The sequence below is a fragment of the Mustela putorius genome, unplaced genomic scaffold, assembly GCF_011764305.1.
Source record: "Mustela putorius furo isolate JIRA1106 unplaced genomic scaffold, ASM1176430v1.1 tig00000580_pilon_pilon_pilon, whole genome shotgun sequence".
Lineage (NCBI taxonomy): Eukaryota > Metazoa > Chordata > Mammalia > Carnivora > Mustelidae > Mustela > Mustela putorius.
In genome coordinates this window covers 11350573-11368766 of record NW_025421423.1, presented here as the reverse complement: position 1 = coordinate 11368766, position 18194 = coordinate 11350573, and positions in this window count along the sequence as shown.

The following is an 18194-nucleotide window of genomic DNA, read 5'->3' as shown; positions in this document are numbered from 1 at the left end:
AGTCCTTTAATGGAGACCAGACCAGGGCTGGAGTCCTCCACTTTGCTTTGGCACCTCTGGGGTCCAAGACAATTTGCTTTTCTTGCTCAGTTGCAGTTTTCTCACTTGGAAAATGGGAATAATCCAGGATCACCGTCTCCTACCTCAAAACCATCTGAACCACGTGTCTCAGAATTCAGCCTTTTCCAGGTTTTATTTTATTTTATTTTAATTTTTTAAAATTTATTTTTATTTATTTGACAGACAGAGATCACAAGTAGGCAGAGAGGCAGGCAGAGAGAGGCAGAGAGGCAGGCTCCCCAATAAGCAGAGAGCCTGATGTGGGGCTCAATCCCAGGACCCTGGGATCATGACCTGAGCTGAAGGCAGAAGCTTTAACCTACTGAGCCACCCAGGCGCCCCCTTTTCCAGGTTTTAGACAGACAACACGAAGCCCATATTGTGTATTATATAACACCCCACAGGAGTCTGAAAGGCACTCCCCAAATTGAACAGGTGATGATTTTTGCAGCAAAAGGATAAATATTCACACGGAGTGGGATGAAGACACGGTTGTTTCAAATTAACTTTTACCATCAAATATGCTACAAAAGTATTTTTGTTTGCGGGGGGAGCTCTCTGGAATTTGGACTTGAGATTATAGATTTGTACCTGCCCCGGGGGCTTACTGCGAGGACGACACACCCTGAAAGGACAGACGAGTGAGGGCTCGGGCTCCGGAGGAACCGAGGTACGTAGATGAGGCAGGTATCCTGTCCCAACCCTCCACTCACGCAGGCCCCTTCCAAATTGACTTCTTTGACTTTCCCGTTCATTGACCTACCCCTCCGTGGGCTCGTCTCATCCCCACACTGGCTTTTTCATCTTCCTAACTGGAATCTCTCCAGACCATGTACGACTAGTCATTGGGCCTCATCCTCCTCCTTGGAAATGTCAGGTTGTGAGGACCTCGGAGAGCCAGCCTTGGTCTCTGTACGAGGGCCATTTGATGTAAGCTCCTCCTAAAGTTGACTGCTTTCCTACAAGAGCATGGTCACAAGCAACCCAGGTCTTTCTAGAAATATGAACATGACCGCCCCACCCTACCAGGAAGCCCACCCCAAACATCCTCTCTCTGCCTGACACTCGGCTGAGGGAAGGTCCCCCGGACGTGATGAAGTAGTTGGGCTAGTCTCTTGTCTTGTAGGGTCAGCCAGGTCCCCATAGGGTCTCGCACCCAGTCGTCAAGGCGTTACCACCTGTGTTTTCAGGAACACCCCGGGGTGCCCAGAAATGTGGGAAGGGCAGAGGCAAGGCCTTCATGGGTGCATTTCCAGCAGCTCGTAGAAGCCATTGTTGCCATGACGAGGATGTTGCACCACAGAATGGGAAAGGCTCTTCCCCAATCTAAGCCATGATTATTGCGGGTCCTATTCTGGCCACAGACACCACGTGGGGAGTCAGGCCTCTGCTGTTATTTCAGCCCCAGGGGTGAAAACATCTGAACAGTGGGATCTTTTTTATACCTGGCTCCAGCTTGGAATGCACAGACTTTGGATTCACCATTGTTTGTCTCCACCTATCACCACGCCAAACATAAGGACCTTCTGACGCACATCTACGCTCCCTCTTCCTAAGGCAGGCCTGTTCCCAGCGGCACCCTAGCCACCACCTTGGCAGGGGCCCGAGACCTGGAAAATTAAGGGACCTAGGTCACCCCGGCAGACACGGACTGGCTAGGTTAGGGGTGAGACTGGTGGGAGGAGCAGCGGGGTGGGAAGTGGGGTATCCGCTGGGCTAGCCAGCCTGGGGTCCAGGTAGGGACAGAGGGGAGGCCTTGCGCTTTGGGGGCTGGGGAGCTGCTGGTACCGGCCTTATCAGCTCGTGCCCCTGGTGGCGGTAGCAGGAACTGCAGGCCGATGTCCTGGCTCACGGTTCTTGTTGATTTCGCCGGCTTTGATGAGGCCTGGAGGGAGAAGCCTTCTTCAGAGGAATGTAGACCTGTCTGTACCCGAAAACCAAAACCGAGTCCAAGGGGCGTGGCTGGGCGGCTGGAGGACAAGCCCCACCTTACCTGGGCGGACCCTGGCATCTGGAATGAAGCCTGGCCCAGTGGGCCTCGGGAGGTGGCTGCAGGCCCAGGGCCAGCCACGCTGCTTTCCCATGTGTCCAGGTGTTGGCTTCCTCCAAACCAGACCGGGGTTGGGGGTGGGGGGGCAGAGAAGGAGCCTCCCAGGAGAGGAGAGCTGGGGGCTTTCCCCTTTGTGTGCACCGACCTGTGCCAGGAGGCAACTGCCGCAAAGAGGCCAACCAGGCCTTTGGCAGGGATTCTCAGGACCCCTCAGTTCGGATCCCTGGCTTGAAGCGCTCCCTAAGCTCCTGTTACCGCCCACTGACCTGTCCAATACTAGCTACTAGGTACCCGTGTCACTGAGCACCTTAGCTGTGCTCCTAATCTGCCCCAGATTTCAGAGACTTAGTATGAACAAGAGAATGTAAATACCTTATTAATAATCTTTTTGGCAGGGGCACCTGGGTGGCTCAGTCCGCTGAGCTCCTGACTCTTGATTTCAGCTCAGGTCATGATCTCAGGGTCTTGGGCTCTAGACCTCAGTTGGGTCCTTGCTCAGCAGGGAGTCTGCTGGTGATTCCCTCTTCCTCTCCATCTGCCCCTCCCCCCACTTGCATTTTTTTCTCTCTCTCAAATAAGTAACAAGTCTTTTTTTTTTTTTTAATATTTTATTTATTTATTTGATAGAGAACACAAGTAGGCAGAGAGGCAGGCAGAGAGAGAGAGAGAGAAGCAGGCTCTGCACTGAGCAGAGAGCCCGATGCGGGGCTCGATCCCAGGGTCCTGGGATCATGACCTGGGCCGAAGGCAGAGGCTTTAACCCGCTGAGCCACCCAGGCGCCCCAGTAACAAGTCTTTTTTAAAAAGAGTTTATTTATCTGAGAGGGGGGGGGGAGAATGAGAGGGGGGAGGTTCAGAGGAAGAAGCTGATTCCTGTCGAGCAGGAAGCCCGATGTGGGACTCGAACCCAGATCATGGTCTGAGCCAAAGGCAGACTCAGCAGACTGAGCCACTCAGGAGCCCCAATAAATAAATCTTTAAAAAAAAAAAAAAAAAACCACCTCTCGGGGCGCCTGGGTGGCTCAGTGGGTTAAGGCCTCTGCCTTTGGCTCAGGCCATGATCTCAGGGTCCTGGGATCGAGCCCCGCATTGGGCTCTCTGCTTGTCAGGGAGCCTGCTTCCCTCTCTCTCTCTCTCTCTGTCTGCCTCTCTGCCTGCTTGTGATCTCTCTCTCTGTGTCAAATAAATAAAATCTTAAAAAAAAAAAAGAAAACAACCTATTTTGGCTATTGAGTTAAATAGCATATATTAAAATTAATTTTACCTGTTTCTTTTCATGTTTTAAGAATGCAGCTGCCAGGACATTTACACACGTGGCTCGCATTTAATTTGTTGGGAGCGCAGCATGCCAAGCTTCCTTCTGGCCCCAGGGTCTCTGTACTTGTCTTTCTCTCTGCCTGGAGCGCTTTCCTCTCAGCATGACTTTCTTTTTTTCTTTATTCCGATCTCTATTCCAGTTTCCCAGCTCTGACTCCTAAAGAGTCCCCTCCACCTCCCTTTCATCAGATGAAGACGATCCAGTTCAAATGTCTTCACAGCACTCAATACCCTTTTCTATATCCTGTTCACCACCCCCCACCCCCAGCCCCAAGTCGCTCTCGTTCTTAGAAAGTCAACTCGGGAGCTGAGACCTTGAACATCCTGGTCACTGTGGTCTTCCTGGTGCCCACAGTCAGTATTTGCTGAATTAATGCTGAGGGGCCTCTCTGATGTGGACCCATGGATCCTTCAATTGCCTTCAATTGCCTTCAAAATTCGAAGTCAACAAAGTCAAAATTCTAGTCTGTGTGCTTGACTTGGCCATTCTCCTAGATCCTTTGTTTTGCCTTTTCTGATCACTTGTCCTGGGAAGTGGGAAAGCAAATGTGGATTTGCATGACTGTAACAGTCCTTTCTTTTACTAGTTTGCAACCTAGCCTGAAGGTGAAGAGTCCAGTCTTCAGACATCAAAGGTTCTGGTGTCCGTTTTGTCAATCAGTCCATGCCTCTGGCCTGGTCAGAGCCTTCTCGGAGCTCTGGTGCCGTTGAAGTGCTGATCTCTAGGGGTTCCTCTTGCCCAAAGGTGAGAATTTAGGTGTTAGGGCTTGGGCAACTGCCAAGGGCACGTCACCCTGTTTTGAACTCCGAAGTCACTTGGCTAGCATGGCAAGGTCTCCATTAACCACCGAGCTGGAGTGCTTGGGGGCAAGAGATGTCCTTAACTTCCTCGCTAAGTATCAACTAACTAGAACATCCCTACTGAAAATTTGGATAGCATATGAATCCATTTTCCATCTCTAGTACATCATGGCGTTGAATACGGTGACATATTCTTAGAAAGGACAGTAAAGTGGCATTGCTGTTTTCCTTTCAAACCTACAACTGAGTGCTGCGGATGAGTCACAGAGAGGCTTCGGGGGTCCCTGGTTCTGTTAAGTGCAGCTCTGTGACTCTAGGCAAGGCAAGGCCTTAGCCTTCAGGTTATCCGTGTCCCTGTGGGGAAAATGGGGGTGATATGACCCAGCTTGCAGGGAAGACACGAGAGGAAGGTGGATAACACACAGGAAATGCTTGGCATTTATACGTATTGGCCTTGTTGGCAATGTCTCTGGCCGCTGTAAGGCACTGAGCCACATATGTAACCAAAGGAGGGCAATCGCCAGGACAGAGAGGGCCTCTAGTCCAGGTCGGTCTGTAAGACCTGCCTGGGCCCTGGGTGGCCTCTACCACTCCCTGGCCTCGGCTTCCTCTCAGGTAAGATGAGGCTGGGGCTTAGCCTCTGATTTTCACTCCAGTGCTGAGAAGCTGCCAGTCTCGGGATGCCTTAGGGTCTTTTCTTCTGTCAAGCTTGTGTCTCGGCCTGGCTCCAGAAGGCTGAGCCCTCCTTCTCTCTTGGCTGGACTGGGACCTCCCCAGGTTCTGGCTTCCAGCCCAGCCTAACTGCTGTTCTCAGCCCCTGTCTGCTTGCAGCGCTGGCAAGGGCATCGGGCCCCAACCCTGGAAAAGTGGTCCTGCGACGCCCTCTAGAGGACTCAGGGCTTCCCTCGGCTGCCAGGTGCTCAACCTTGAATCCTGGGGCCCCAGGCATCTGACCTAGGACCCGGCTGGAGAAAGGGATGGGGAGATCGTCAGGCATGCAAATGAATGCCAGCTGGGAGCAGAGGTACGGTATTCTTGGTAATCTGTGTCTCTCTCTAATCTTGTCCCCTGCAGGGCCTCCTCTCTGGGCTCACTGCCTCCAGACCCTCCCACTAATGCCCTCCTAGTGTGCCCACCAGCCACTGCTTAAAACCCTTAAGGCTTCTCGGGCCAGCCTCCCTGAAGAACAGCCAAGACCCACTTGGATGGCAGCTTCCTGGTGTTTCTAGGCTCCTTGCTCTCAGGAACCCACTTTCCGGGACTGATTTATCAATTAGGTATTCGAGATGTAGCTACAGAAAGATTTCTCTCTTTCTATATAGGTATACATTCTCCCCAAATTCTAAAACAAAAAAGCTGCCAAGTTTAAGACATGCGAAATGAAATGTCTGCAAAATGTAACATTCTGGGGCGCCTGGGTGGCTCAGTTGGTTCAGCGACTGCCTTAGGCTCAGGTCAGGATCCTGGAATCCCCGATCAAGTCCCGCCTGGCCTCGGGCTGCCTGCTCGGTGGGGAGTCTGCTTCTCCCTCTGACCCTTCCCCTTCTCATACTTTCTCTCTCTCAAATAAATAAATACAATCTTTTTAAAAAATGTAACATTCTGTCAACTGTCTTTGCAGCTGGCCTCAACTGTTACACGCTGCATATTGCTCATATTAAACATGCGGTGTGGGTGACTTTTCATAGCCCCGATGCGAGGTGGGGTGGGGCCATGGAGGGTAACAGTGCCTTGGGGCCTCCAAGGTCTAAAGCCATCCCTGCCCTTCTCACCCTCTGCCGCAGCCATTTGGGGACACTTGCTGCTCCTCCCACACTCTCGCTCTCCCTGGATTCCAGGCCTCAGCTCCTGCAGTGGCCCTGCTCTGATGCTCTCTCTTCCTCTTCCCTACTCTTCACCTTCTCCACCTCGCCTGGCTAATTCTGATGAATCTCTCACTAGACCTCTCAGGAGCCGCTGCTCAGCCCCTAGGTTATAGTGTCCTCTCGTTGGATGGCTGGTGGATGGTCCAGGAAAAGTGGGTGGATGGATGGAAACTTCTAGCACCGGGACAGCATAAGAAGGGAGTTCCACGGTCTGGTATCTGAATTTCCTCTTGGATGCCTCTGTCAACTTGCGGTTTAGGCTCTGCTGGAATGTCTTCAGAGGGCAGAAAACTTCTGGTTCCGCCACTCAGTTTGTGAGACTGGCCATGCTGCTCTCCTTCTCTAAGCTTGTCTTTTCCTCTGTAAAAGATTTCATAATCCCTAGGCCATAGGATCCCAGGGGCTTGAATAAGACAACTTCCTTGAACTGTAAAGTCATTCTGACATCTGAATTTTTATTATTGCCCTGGTTCAAATTCTATTCGGCCGCTATAAGAAGCTTCTTCCTTAACTTGATTTAAAACTTTCTTCCCATACTCTCTACCTGGTCACCAGCCACTCTGTTCTCTGGAGTCCCACATGCTGAGAATGGCCCACCGGCTTTGGTGACAAGCCTGGTCAGGACGCTGATGCAGAGAGGGGCAGAAGAAACAAGCGCCCTGCCCGTGTCCTCAAACCAGTGACCCTCTCCTATCAGAGCACTCAATGTCCCTGCTGGACCACAGGCCCCAAAGAACCAGCCACGGAATTTATGACACCTTGAAGTTGCAATCTGCAAACTCCAGAATATGGTTAACGCTAGATAATAGGACCAGACTTGCAAGGGAAAAACAAACAAATTGCAGAAGGAAGAAAAAGGTGAAGAAGGAAAGTTTATTATTTATTTATTTTAATGATTTATTTATTTATTTTAAAGATTTGTTTATTTGAGAGAGAGGGAGAGCACACACAAGCACATACATGTGGGGGAAGGAGCAAGGGGCGGGAAAGGCGAGAGAAAATCTCAAGCAGACTCTGCCTTTTATGGAGTCAGTCACGGGGTTCAGTCCCACAACCATGAGATCGTGACCTGAGCCGAAATCAAGAGTCAGATGCTGAGCCGACGGAGCCACCCAGGTGCCTGTGGAGAGCGAAACTTTAGACTGAAAAGACATAGCAACCAAGTGCTACATGTGGATTTGGTTTGTATCCAGACTGGAACAAACCAACTATTTAAGATGATATAATCAGGAAACGGTGAACGTTATCAATAAAAAAATAATAAAATTATTTTTAATTTTTAGGTGTGATTATGGTATTGTGCATATATGTGTGCTTATTATCTTTTGGAGATATCCACTGAACTATTTATTCAAGGAAATGATTTGTGATTGGTTTGAAATGATCCTACAGTTATGGGGAGTGGTAGGTAGGGAATGCATGGAGGTAGAGATGACATAAATTTGTCCCTGAAGTGATACCAGCCAGAGTTGGGTCTTGAAGGTTTTTTTTTTTTTTTTTTAAGATTTTATTTATTTATTTGTCAGAGAGAGAGAGAGAGAGCAGGTGAGTACAGGCAGGCAAAGTGGCAGCAGAGGCAGAGGGAGAAGCAGGCTCCCTGTCGAGCAAGAAGCCCGATGTGGGACTCGATTCCAGGGCGCTGGGATCATGACCTGAGCTGAAGGCAGCAGCTTAACCCACTGAGCCACCCAGGCATCCCTCCTTGAAGGTTTATTATGCCATTCCTTCTAGTTTTGTGTATGTTTGAGAAATCCCATAATAAATGCTTTTTTTAAAAAAAAGATTTTATTTACTTGTTTGACAGAAATCACAAGTAGGCAGAGAGGCAGGCAGAGAGAGAGGGGGAAGCAGGCTCCCCATTGAGTAGAGAGCTTGTGCAGGGCTCGATCCCAGGACCCAGAGACCATGACCTGAGCCTAAGGCAGAGGCTTAACCCTCTGAGCCACCCAGGCACCCTAAATGCACCCCCCCTTTTTTTTTAAACTTCGGGAACTGTTTTGATTCCTGGAGACACCTTGAATGCATTCACACCAGAAAGACTAGAGAGTCCTTTGAGTGTACTGGATGGAAAGCATCCCTGTCCTGAGGAGGTGCGGGCCTGGGGGGACCTGTGCTTGAGCACCGTGTTAGTCCACCTCAGTGTTCAGCCCTGGGCGGGCTGTTACTTTTGAGTTCCCGCCATGTGCCAGCCACAGTCCTAGGCACCCTCCATCTCCTTGGAGAGAAGATGTTTTCCTCACAGATGAGAAATCTGAGGGTCAGTGAGTTCACATAACTTGCCCCGATTCACAAAATTCAAAAGTGTCCAAATTCTACTAGAACAGCCAGAGATGGATGCGGGACAAAAAGGAAATGGGATAGCAAAAGGGAGGAAAAAACAACAACAAAAAAAGACCTGGGCATCCATGAATAGTGCAATCAACCCAGGAAACAATGAAGAAAGTCCCAGATAATGATGGGTTTGAAGACATAAGACCAGATTGGTGCAGACTGAAAAATTCCCAAAGAGAGGTTTCTGGAAACACCTGAAGGAACACATGATTTCATACAGAGATTGGAAACACTTTATGTCATATTTCTTGCAAAGAGTGTAAGACATAATGAATTTAAAAGTTAGGGGGGAAAACCCTGTAATGTTCTAGAATAAAATAGAGAGATATAAAATAGAATAAAGTAGAGATAACATATTTTATAAATCTCAGAGTTAGAAAGTTACATGTTCACAAAACCAAAATATCATTTTTTAAAAAAGGGAGGTTGATAGATTCAATTACATGAAAACTAATTTCTCCAACTCTGTGGCCAAAATTAATACAACAAAATCAGAACCCAAGTTGTACACTGGAAAAATTATTTGAACACATAAATCAATAAATGGCTAATTTTAGTAATATATATAATGTAAACGTTTTTAAAGTTAATAAGAAGACCAACAATCCAATATAAAAGTGAGCAAAGAACTTGGATAGACAATTCACAGAAAAGGAAAATGTGCTTAGTATATGAACAGGTGCTTGCCCTTACCCATAAGAGAAATGCTAATTTAAACTACTGTGAGACGTTCTGAGACTCACACTAAAACATTTGATAATACCCCTGTTGGGAATGCTATGGGGCAAGAGACACTGTTATACATTGTTATGGGGAGTGCCAGTTGTCCCAAACTCCACAGATGCTCCTTTGACAACATCTGTCAAAATTAAAAGTGCCTATGTCCTTTTTGTTTAAAAAAAAGATTTTATTTATTTGTTTATTTGACAGAGAGAGAGAGATAGATCACAAGTAGGCAGAGAGGCAGGCAGAGAGAGAGGGGCAATCAGGCTCCCTGCTGAGCAGAGAGGCTGATGCGGGACCCTGAGATCATGACCTGAGCCAAAGGCAGATGCCTAACCCACTGAGCCACCCAGGTACCCCTATATGTCCTTTAACCTAAAAATTCCACTTGTAGGAATTTACCCCACAGATACACTCAAACATGTACAAACGATTATGTACATAAGTATTCATCACAACCAGGTTATAACAGTGAAAGTTTGGAAATCTCTATAGAGAGAACTTGCTAAATAGAGGATGGTCATATGTACACTGGAATAAAATGCAGCTGTTAACAAACAAAGGAAGGAGTTAAATATGCTGATAGAAGATTACCGTCAAGATTAAAAGAATGTTTTTTTTTAAAGATTTTATTTATTTATTTGACAGAGAGAGAGATCACAAGTAGGCAGAGAGGCAGGCAGAGAGAGAGAGGAGGAAGCAGGCTTCCTGCTGAGCAGAGAGCCCGATGCGGGACTCGATCCCAGCACCCTGAGATCATGACCTGAGCCGAAGGCAGCGGCTTAACCCACTGAGCCACCCAGGCGCCCTAAAAGAATGTTTTAAAACAAGAGGAAAAGGTACAGAAAGGAGGCCAGTGTAGGTGCTCTGCAAAGGTGAAACGTACATCATATCATCTTCACTATTGGCCTTTTTGTACTTTACAGGTTTTATTCCATGTGTAACAGTTACCTTTTATAAAATTTATAATTTATAAATTAGAAAATTAACTAATTAAATCGAAAAGACAGCCTGAAGCCATAGGAAAAAATTTTAAAACTCTAAAAGATGGGAAATGACGTCAAAGAGAAAGGGCAGGAGCTCTTTCTGCCCACGGGTCCTGTCTCTGAGCTTTAATAAAACCACATTTTTACCCCCAGAAAAAACAAGTAAACAAACAAACAAACCAAAAAACCCAAAGATATCACTAACTTAGCATCAGGCAATATTTATTGAGCCACTATACTGTAAATGCTCCTTATTGATTTTTTAAAATATATTTTTAACTTTATTCTTAAAAATGAGATTAATTAGCTTATCATAAAAGTTACCCCCTTTTAAGCATCCAGTTCAGTGGTTTTTAGTATATTCACAGTGTTATAAAACTATCACCACTATCTAATTCCAGAATATTTTCATCAGCTCCGAAAGAAACCCTGCACTAATTAGTAGTCACTCCCCATCCCCTTTCTTCAGCTTCTGGTAACCACTCATCTCTTTTCTGTTCCTGGCAATTTCTGTAAGTGGAATCATACAAAATGTGCTTGGAGTCTCTGATGTCAGGGAAGGTCTGGGCCCCTTTTAAAGGGCTCATCTAATGGATAAAGACGATATGGTCCATATATACAATGGAATATTATGCAGCCATCAGAAAGGACGAATACCCAACTTTTGTGTCAACATGAACAGGACTGGGGGAGATTATCCTGAGTGAAATAAGTCAAGCAGAGAAAGTCAATTATCATATGGTTTCACTAGTTACTTGTGGAGCATGAGGAATAAGATGGTGGACATTGGGAGAAGGAAGGGAAAAGTGAACTGGGGGACATTAGAGGGGGAGACAAACCCTGAGAGACTGTGGACTCTGAGAAACAGAGTGAGAGTTTTAGAGTGGAGGGGGATGGGAGGGTTAGGTGAGTCTGGTGGTGGGTATTAAGGAGGGCACATATTGCATGGAGCACTGGGTGTGGTACATAAACAATAAATCTCGGAACATTGAAAAAATAAAATAATAAATAAATGAATAATAATAAAAAACAAACAAACAAACAAATAAAATAAAGAGCTCATCTGATTCGGTCAAGCCCATCTTGGAAATTATCCTTTTTGACTAATTCAAAGTCAACTGATTAGAGACCTTAATTATATCTGCCAGCTCCTGTCGCGTTTGCCACATAATAAAGTAATTAAGGAGGGCTACCCTCTATCAGCTCTACTGTATTCTATAGGCTGGAGGCAGGTCACAGGTCCTACCCATACACAAGGAGTGGAGATTCTATAGGCAGAACTCCAGAGGGAGGAGATAGCATGGTGGGTCTTAGAATTCCCGGCCACACTCTTCCTTTCAAGGATAATGCTGTGGAGGTTCTTCAAAAAGTTGAAAACTTACAACCCAGCAATTGCACTACTGGGTATTTACCCTAAAGGTACAAATGTAGTGATCTGAAGGGGCACGTGCACCCGAATGTTTATAGCAGCAATGTCCACAATAGCTGAACTATGGAAAGAACCTAGATGTCCATCAACAGATGAATGGATAAAGAAGATGTGGTATATATATACAATGGAATACTATGTAGCCATCAAAATAAATGAAATCTTGTCATTTGCAATGACCTGGATGGAACTAGAGGGTATTATGCTTAGCGAAATAAGTCAGTTGGAGAAAGGCAACTATCATATGATCTCCCTGATATGAGGAAGTGGAGATGCAATGTGAGGGGGCTTGGGGGGTAGGAGAAGAATAAATGAAACAAGATGGGATCGGGAGGGAGACAAACCATAAGTGACTCTTAATCTCACAAAACAAACTGAGGGTTGCTGAGGGGAGGGGGCTCAGGAGAGGGGGGTGGGGTTATGGAATTGGGGAGGGTATGGGCTATGGTGAGTGCTGTAAAGTGTGTAAATCTGGCGATTCACTGACCTGTACCCATGGGGCTAATAATACATTATATGTTTATAAAAAATAAAAAATAAAAAAATAAAAATAAAAATAAAGGATATTGCTGGCTGTGGTCAGAATATCTAGACTGACTTGCAGATTTACAATCTAACATGTCCGTGATGATCAATAAGCTACTTGGAACCCTCCGTTTTTATATACTTAAGAAGAGATACATAATACCTTGGACCTGAGCCGAGGAAACCGTGGTTCTGATCCCTAGTTCACCACGAGCTCACGGCAGCAATTTAGATGAATTCTTTTCTCTCTCTGAGTTGACTTTCTTATCTGAGTTGTGGGGATGGTTGAAAGTCATCCCTACCTCTCAGAGCTGGTGTGAGGATTTCAGGTGAGAATTCACACGAACTGTCCACCCCTCCCCCACCACACCGGCACTCATACCCACCCTCTTAACCATATAGTGGCCTCAGCCCACATGCGCCTCTCCCAGAGCCACAGGACAGGCCTCTGTGGTCCTACTCCTCGCTCAAAACAACTTAAGGGCCTGGGATCCCATGTCCCTGCCACCAGGCAGCCTCCCTATCCCCGGGCAGTGGGCATGAACGTGGATTTAACATATGGCTGTCTCCTAAGAAGGGGGGAGAAAAGCAAAAAAGAAGAGCATGACCTTCTGCAGGAAAATGAGCACAGCGCCCACCTGTCACATTGAATACGAATGCCTACCCGCCTGACAGCCGCCAGAGCAAGAACCAAGAGCTGCGCTCAGCCCCACCAAAGGTATCATTAGCTTCTATTCCCTCTGCATTTATGATGACAGTGGGTTCAGAGTGGCACGGAACCAGCTTTAATGCCTGCGATAAAACTTTGTTCACGTGAGCCCATCCATTAAAACGCGGCTGGAGCACCAGATGAAAGCCCAGGGCCTTTCGGGGTGATTCTGGCTTCCTCTGTCACACCCCTGGGCCACCACAGCAGCCTTCTGTGCCCCCTGGTGATACCCTCCTTCCTTTTTTTTCTTTTTTTAAAAAATTACAGTAAAACATTACAAAAAATTACATAAAACATTTTTTCTTTTTTTCTTTAAAAAAAATCACAGTAAAACATTGCAAAAATTATAAAACATTTACCATTTTAACCATTGTTAAATGTGCAGTCCAGGGGTGGTAAGTACATTCACAGGTTGTGCAACCGTTGTAAATATCCATCTCCAGAACATTTTCATCTTCCCAAACTGAAACTTGGTACCCATCAAACAGTAAGTCCCCCTTCCACCCTCCCTCTAATCCCTGGTGCTCACTATTCGACTTTTTGTCTCTGAATTTGAGTTTTCGAGGTACATTGTATAAGTAGGATCATACACTATTTGTTGTCTGTCTGGTGAATTCCACTTAACACAATGTCTTCCAGGTTCATTTACTTCACAGCAGGTTCCAAATTACTTTTCTTTTTAAGGCTACAGAATATTCCATTGCATGTATAGACCACATTTTGTCGATCCATTATCTGTTGATTGACATCTGTGTTCCTTCTATCTTTGGGCCATTGCTATGAACCTGGTATACCAAACACTGGGGTACAATTATCTGTCCGAGTCTCTGCTTTCAATTCCTTTGGAAATATGCACAGAGGTGGAATTTCTGGTTCAGGTGGTAATTCTATGTTTAATTTTTTGAGGAGCCACCTATGCTTTTCCCCAGATGCTGCCCCGTCTTACGTTCCCACCAGCAAGGCAGAAGGGTTCCTGTTTCTCCCCATCCTTGCCAACACTTACTATTTTCTGCTTTTGTTTGCTTGTTTTGTTTGCTTGTTTTTGTTGATCAGAGCCATCCTCATGGTTATGAAGTCATAGCTCATTGTAGTTTGCATTTGGGTTTCTGACACCCCTTTTGACCCAATCAAAATTTCGTTCCTCTGCTCTGATTGAGGCGCGCCCACTAGGTTTGTCCTGCGAGGGACCCGGGCCATCCCTGAGATACCAGGTCACCACTTGCCCAGAGAGCCTGTGCATCTACGAAGAGCACTTCTCTCCTTGGCCAGTTCACCGCAGACATCCCAAGTCCCGCTCTTGTCTTGGACTGCATGGCTCAGAGGCTCCTGCCAGATGTGGGAATGCCACAGCCAGCACGTTCCTGGGCCTGCCTCACTTGGAGCCAGGCATCGTCTAGAGGCGGAGGGGCTGGCAGCAGCCAAGGCTTCCGGGCTCAGCCTCGGAGGACATGCGAAGGCCGGCAGACAGCGCAGCCCTACAGAGTGATGTCCTCGGAGTGCTATTTTCATCGGGCTGTCATTACACCATTCGGAGCTGAGATGGAACACTTGGATGAATTTCCCTCATGCTCTGAGCCCACAAGAATTTATGCTGGTCAGATGTGATACATTATGGAGCCCTGTTTGGGGACATGAAAGCTTCTAGAGGATATTTTTGGTAAATTTGATGTATCCCTGATACACGGTTGCTTCGTAACAGCCATTTGTATAAGGTATACAGTGACTGTATTTTCCGAACCTGAAATCAGAAAGACTAAGTTCTGGCAAGAATGAGTGCATTTATGGGAATACAGCACATTTAAAATTGGAACTTTACCACCAAAACCCAGAGGTATGGAGTCGTGGAAAAGCATGACATGCTAATGAAGCTTGCAAACAGAATATGATTCAGGGTTATGGTGTCCCCCCCACTCACAGTCTTGATCTCCAGAAATGTGCTTCTGCACAGAGTGGGAACTGGGTTTTTCATTTGATTTCAAGAACCCAAACAATACATAAGTAAACTCTCACTAGGGAAAAAAAAAAAAAAGAAAATAATACTAATAAGGCTGGTATCTTCTTTGACTCTTATTCCTAATGCCTGTCTCGTTTCAGCAGTAATTACTGCTGTAAGTTTGATGGATTGCCTTCTTGAGCCTTTTCTATCAATTTACAGACAGGTATCTATTTATAAATACATTATTTTGTATTTTAAACATAAATTGTGCCATATTTCTATTAGTTTGCAATTTAACTATTTTCACTTAATATATGTTAGAGATTTCTAAAAGCCTGAGCATACAGTGGTATTCAAAAATGAAGGAATTTTCTAGAAAGTCAACTTGCCTGTTGGGAGTGTGTTGTACCTTGGTCCTGGGTGAAAATGAACTGTTTACACATAAGAGAGACCCCGCTGAATGGAGCACTGGAGGCGAGACTTAATGCTCAGGTATCAAATATAAATGAGGTAAGCCAAATGCGTGGAAGACCGTCAAGAGAGGGGAGGAACGAACAGCAGACCGCTACACCCCCATGTCTGGGGTGTACGCAACTCTTGGCATATGGGAATGAAGACTTGGTACTGATAGAGACTGCATAAGAACCGGGATCTTTTAAAAATTATTATTTATTTATTTTTTTAGATATTTATTTATGTATTTATCTATTGAAGAGAGTGCACTCACAAGCAGGGGGAGCGGCAGACAGAGGGAAAAGCAGACTCCTGGGTGAGCAGGGATCATGACCAGAGCTGAAGGCAGATGCTTCACAGACTGAGCTGTCCAGGCGTCCCTGCATTTTTGCTTTCGTGATGTTCCCAGTCAACTCTGTCGAGAGCCTCAGAATCACCTGCCTGCATCTCTATTATCCAGAAACGTTTCCTCCCTACCCTCAGCCTGCAAAATGAGGAGCCCTACCTGCCAACACAGGTGCCATTTCTTCTTCTGGGCCAGAGCAAAGATCATCTCAGAGTTGGTTCTCAGATGCCCTGACCATAGAGAGGTGACAATGGTGCTTTCAGCTTTTAGTTTTCAGGGCAATCCTGGCTTTGACATCGTGAGCCCTCTGTTGTTGCAGATCGAAGCCCTAAATTCTTCAGGAGGCTGTTGGCTGCAAGTAACAGAAATCCAGTCACAAAGGTTTAACAACCACGGGCGTTCACTTTTCTCAAGTCTGGGGAAGTCTTGCAGCAGCCAGGGATGAGCCGTGGTTCTGTGGGGCCCCAAGGAACTAGACACATCCATGATCCTGCTCTGCTGCCCTCAGCACACAACTCTCTCTTGCAAGCTCAGAGCCGTAGCACCTCCCGGCCATACTGCTCTTTTCTGGGGGGATGTGGAGGAAGAACAAAGGTAAAATCCATAAGCGGGTTAAGCCAATTATTATTTCAAAAAAATTTTCTTTAAGATTTTATTTATTTATTCAACAGAGGGAGAGACAGTGAGAGAGGGAACACAAGCAGGGGGAGTGGGGGAGGGAGAAGCAGGCTTCCCACAGAGCAGGGAGGCCGACAGGGGACTTGATCCCAGGACCCTGAGATCACGATGGGAGCAGAAGGCAGACAGACGCTATCAACTGAGCCACCCAGGTGCCCTAAGCCAATTATTTTTTATCAGGAAAACCAACAGTCCATTCTCTGGAAGCCCCACCCACTGGCTCTCACATGGGACAGCCTGGGATATGGAGTTTGTTTTAGCTGACATATTGCTACCCCAATAGGGGATTGTTAGAGAGGAAATGGGGAAACCCAATGGATACTGGGTAGGCTCCTGCCGGTGTCTACCATATTAGACACCTTCTTTGTTTACAAAATACATTTTGGACTTCAGCTGTCATCCAGGGTCATGCCGGCTTGAAAACGAAGCAATCCATGGGTCTAACCCGACCACGGAATCCACAGACTCTAAAGGGCGACAGGGTTCGCCAGGCTGGGGCATTACTACAGAGGTGATGGACGCGGTCACAGAGCAGGGCTTTGTCAGCGACAGTGGCAGACGGTCGTTTCCACCTGGGACTCTCATTCTGGTGCCGCATCGCCACCTGCTGGGGTCCCCTCTTGGAAACAAGGTCCTGCTCTCCTTTCTGACTTTTTATTTTTCAAAAATATTTTTATCTAACGAAGAACACAAGTATTTGTTACAAATATTATAGCAAAGAGCACACATTGAGTTCAGTCGAGTTCACTTTAAACATTTGACGCGTCTTTTCGATATGTTCTTACCTAGATGTGTCTCCTCCAGCTCCTTCATATCATTGTAGCTCATGAGGGGATGAACCAGACTTTTTGGCCCCTGGAGTTTCCATGGTCAGTTTTGCTGACTGCACATTCTTGGTGTACTTCTTCTTCTGTATTTCCTGGAAATTTACAGCTGGGTCCAGACACGGGATCAAGCTTAATCCTTTTGGCAGAATTATCCGTGGTATTTGTTAAGACTATAGGAGGCACGCCATATCTAGTTTCTCTTTTTGTGATCTTAGCGGCCAGTGATAGCCACGTTTTCTTTCAGTGTTAGAGGAGGAATGCAGCATCTATAGGGACTAAAGCTTTCTCCCCAGGGATGCTGGGCTCCTAACCCTTCCATCTGGAAATGTCTTTATGCAAAAGGATGGGCTCCCATACTTCTTCTGGAGCTTTCTGAGGCCCCAGTGCAGGTGAGGTGGGCTTAGGATGGATGCCCACCTCTCAGGTCTACTTAGGTCTTAGTGAGTGAGGGAAGAATCCACCAGTTTCTGTCTCGACACACGTGAGGTGTCAGGAGTCATGCAATGCTGGACAATGGAACATACTTGGGGGATGGGGGTACTGCAAACGGTGGGTGGTGTCAAAGATGGATGCAGCTGCTTGTATAGCTGTGCCCAGACACACTGGAGTCTTCTGACGCTGAGCACTCGTGAAGAAAACCACACTTGCCACCTACACCAAGGCCATTTCCCCAGCAAAGTCCTTGGATACTGGGTTAAACTGATGAAGATGAAGGGCTCACTCCTCCCCTTGTCCTGACATCACCCAGCCATCCATGACAGAGCCATGAAGCATCACCACCTGGGGAAGGACAGAGGGATGACAATGGAAATGGGAGCCAGACAGGCCAGTCAGATCCCCTTCCCTTCCACAGGCTCTACTCTCCATGACTAGGAAGGGATGAGAATAAGGCCCTCCAGGGCACTGAATCAGAGGGGGGCAGGGAAACAATCTGGAGAGAGAATATGCAGAGTCAGCTACACTGGATCTGCACACAGGGCTTGAGCTGTTGTTCCTGCAGTCGGATGAAACGCTTACCAGCCTTCCTGGTCATGAGAGAGGTAGCAGCTTTCTTGGAGCCCAGTCCTGTTCTGTCGTATCGTTCTAGGAACCATTTCCAAAGCTCAGTCCAGAGCCTGTCCTTTAACCCTATTAATTATTTCTTTCAGCACTGAATTC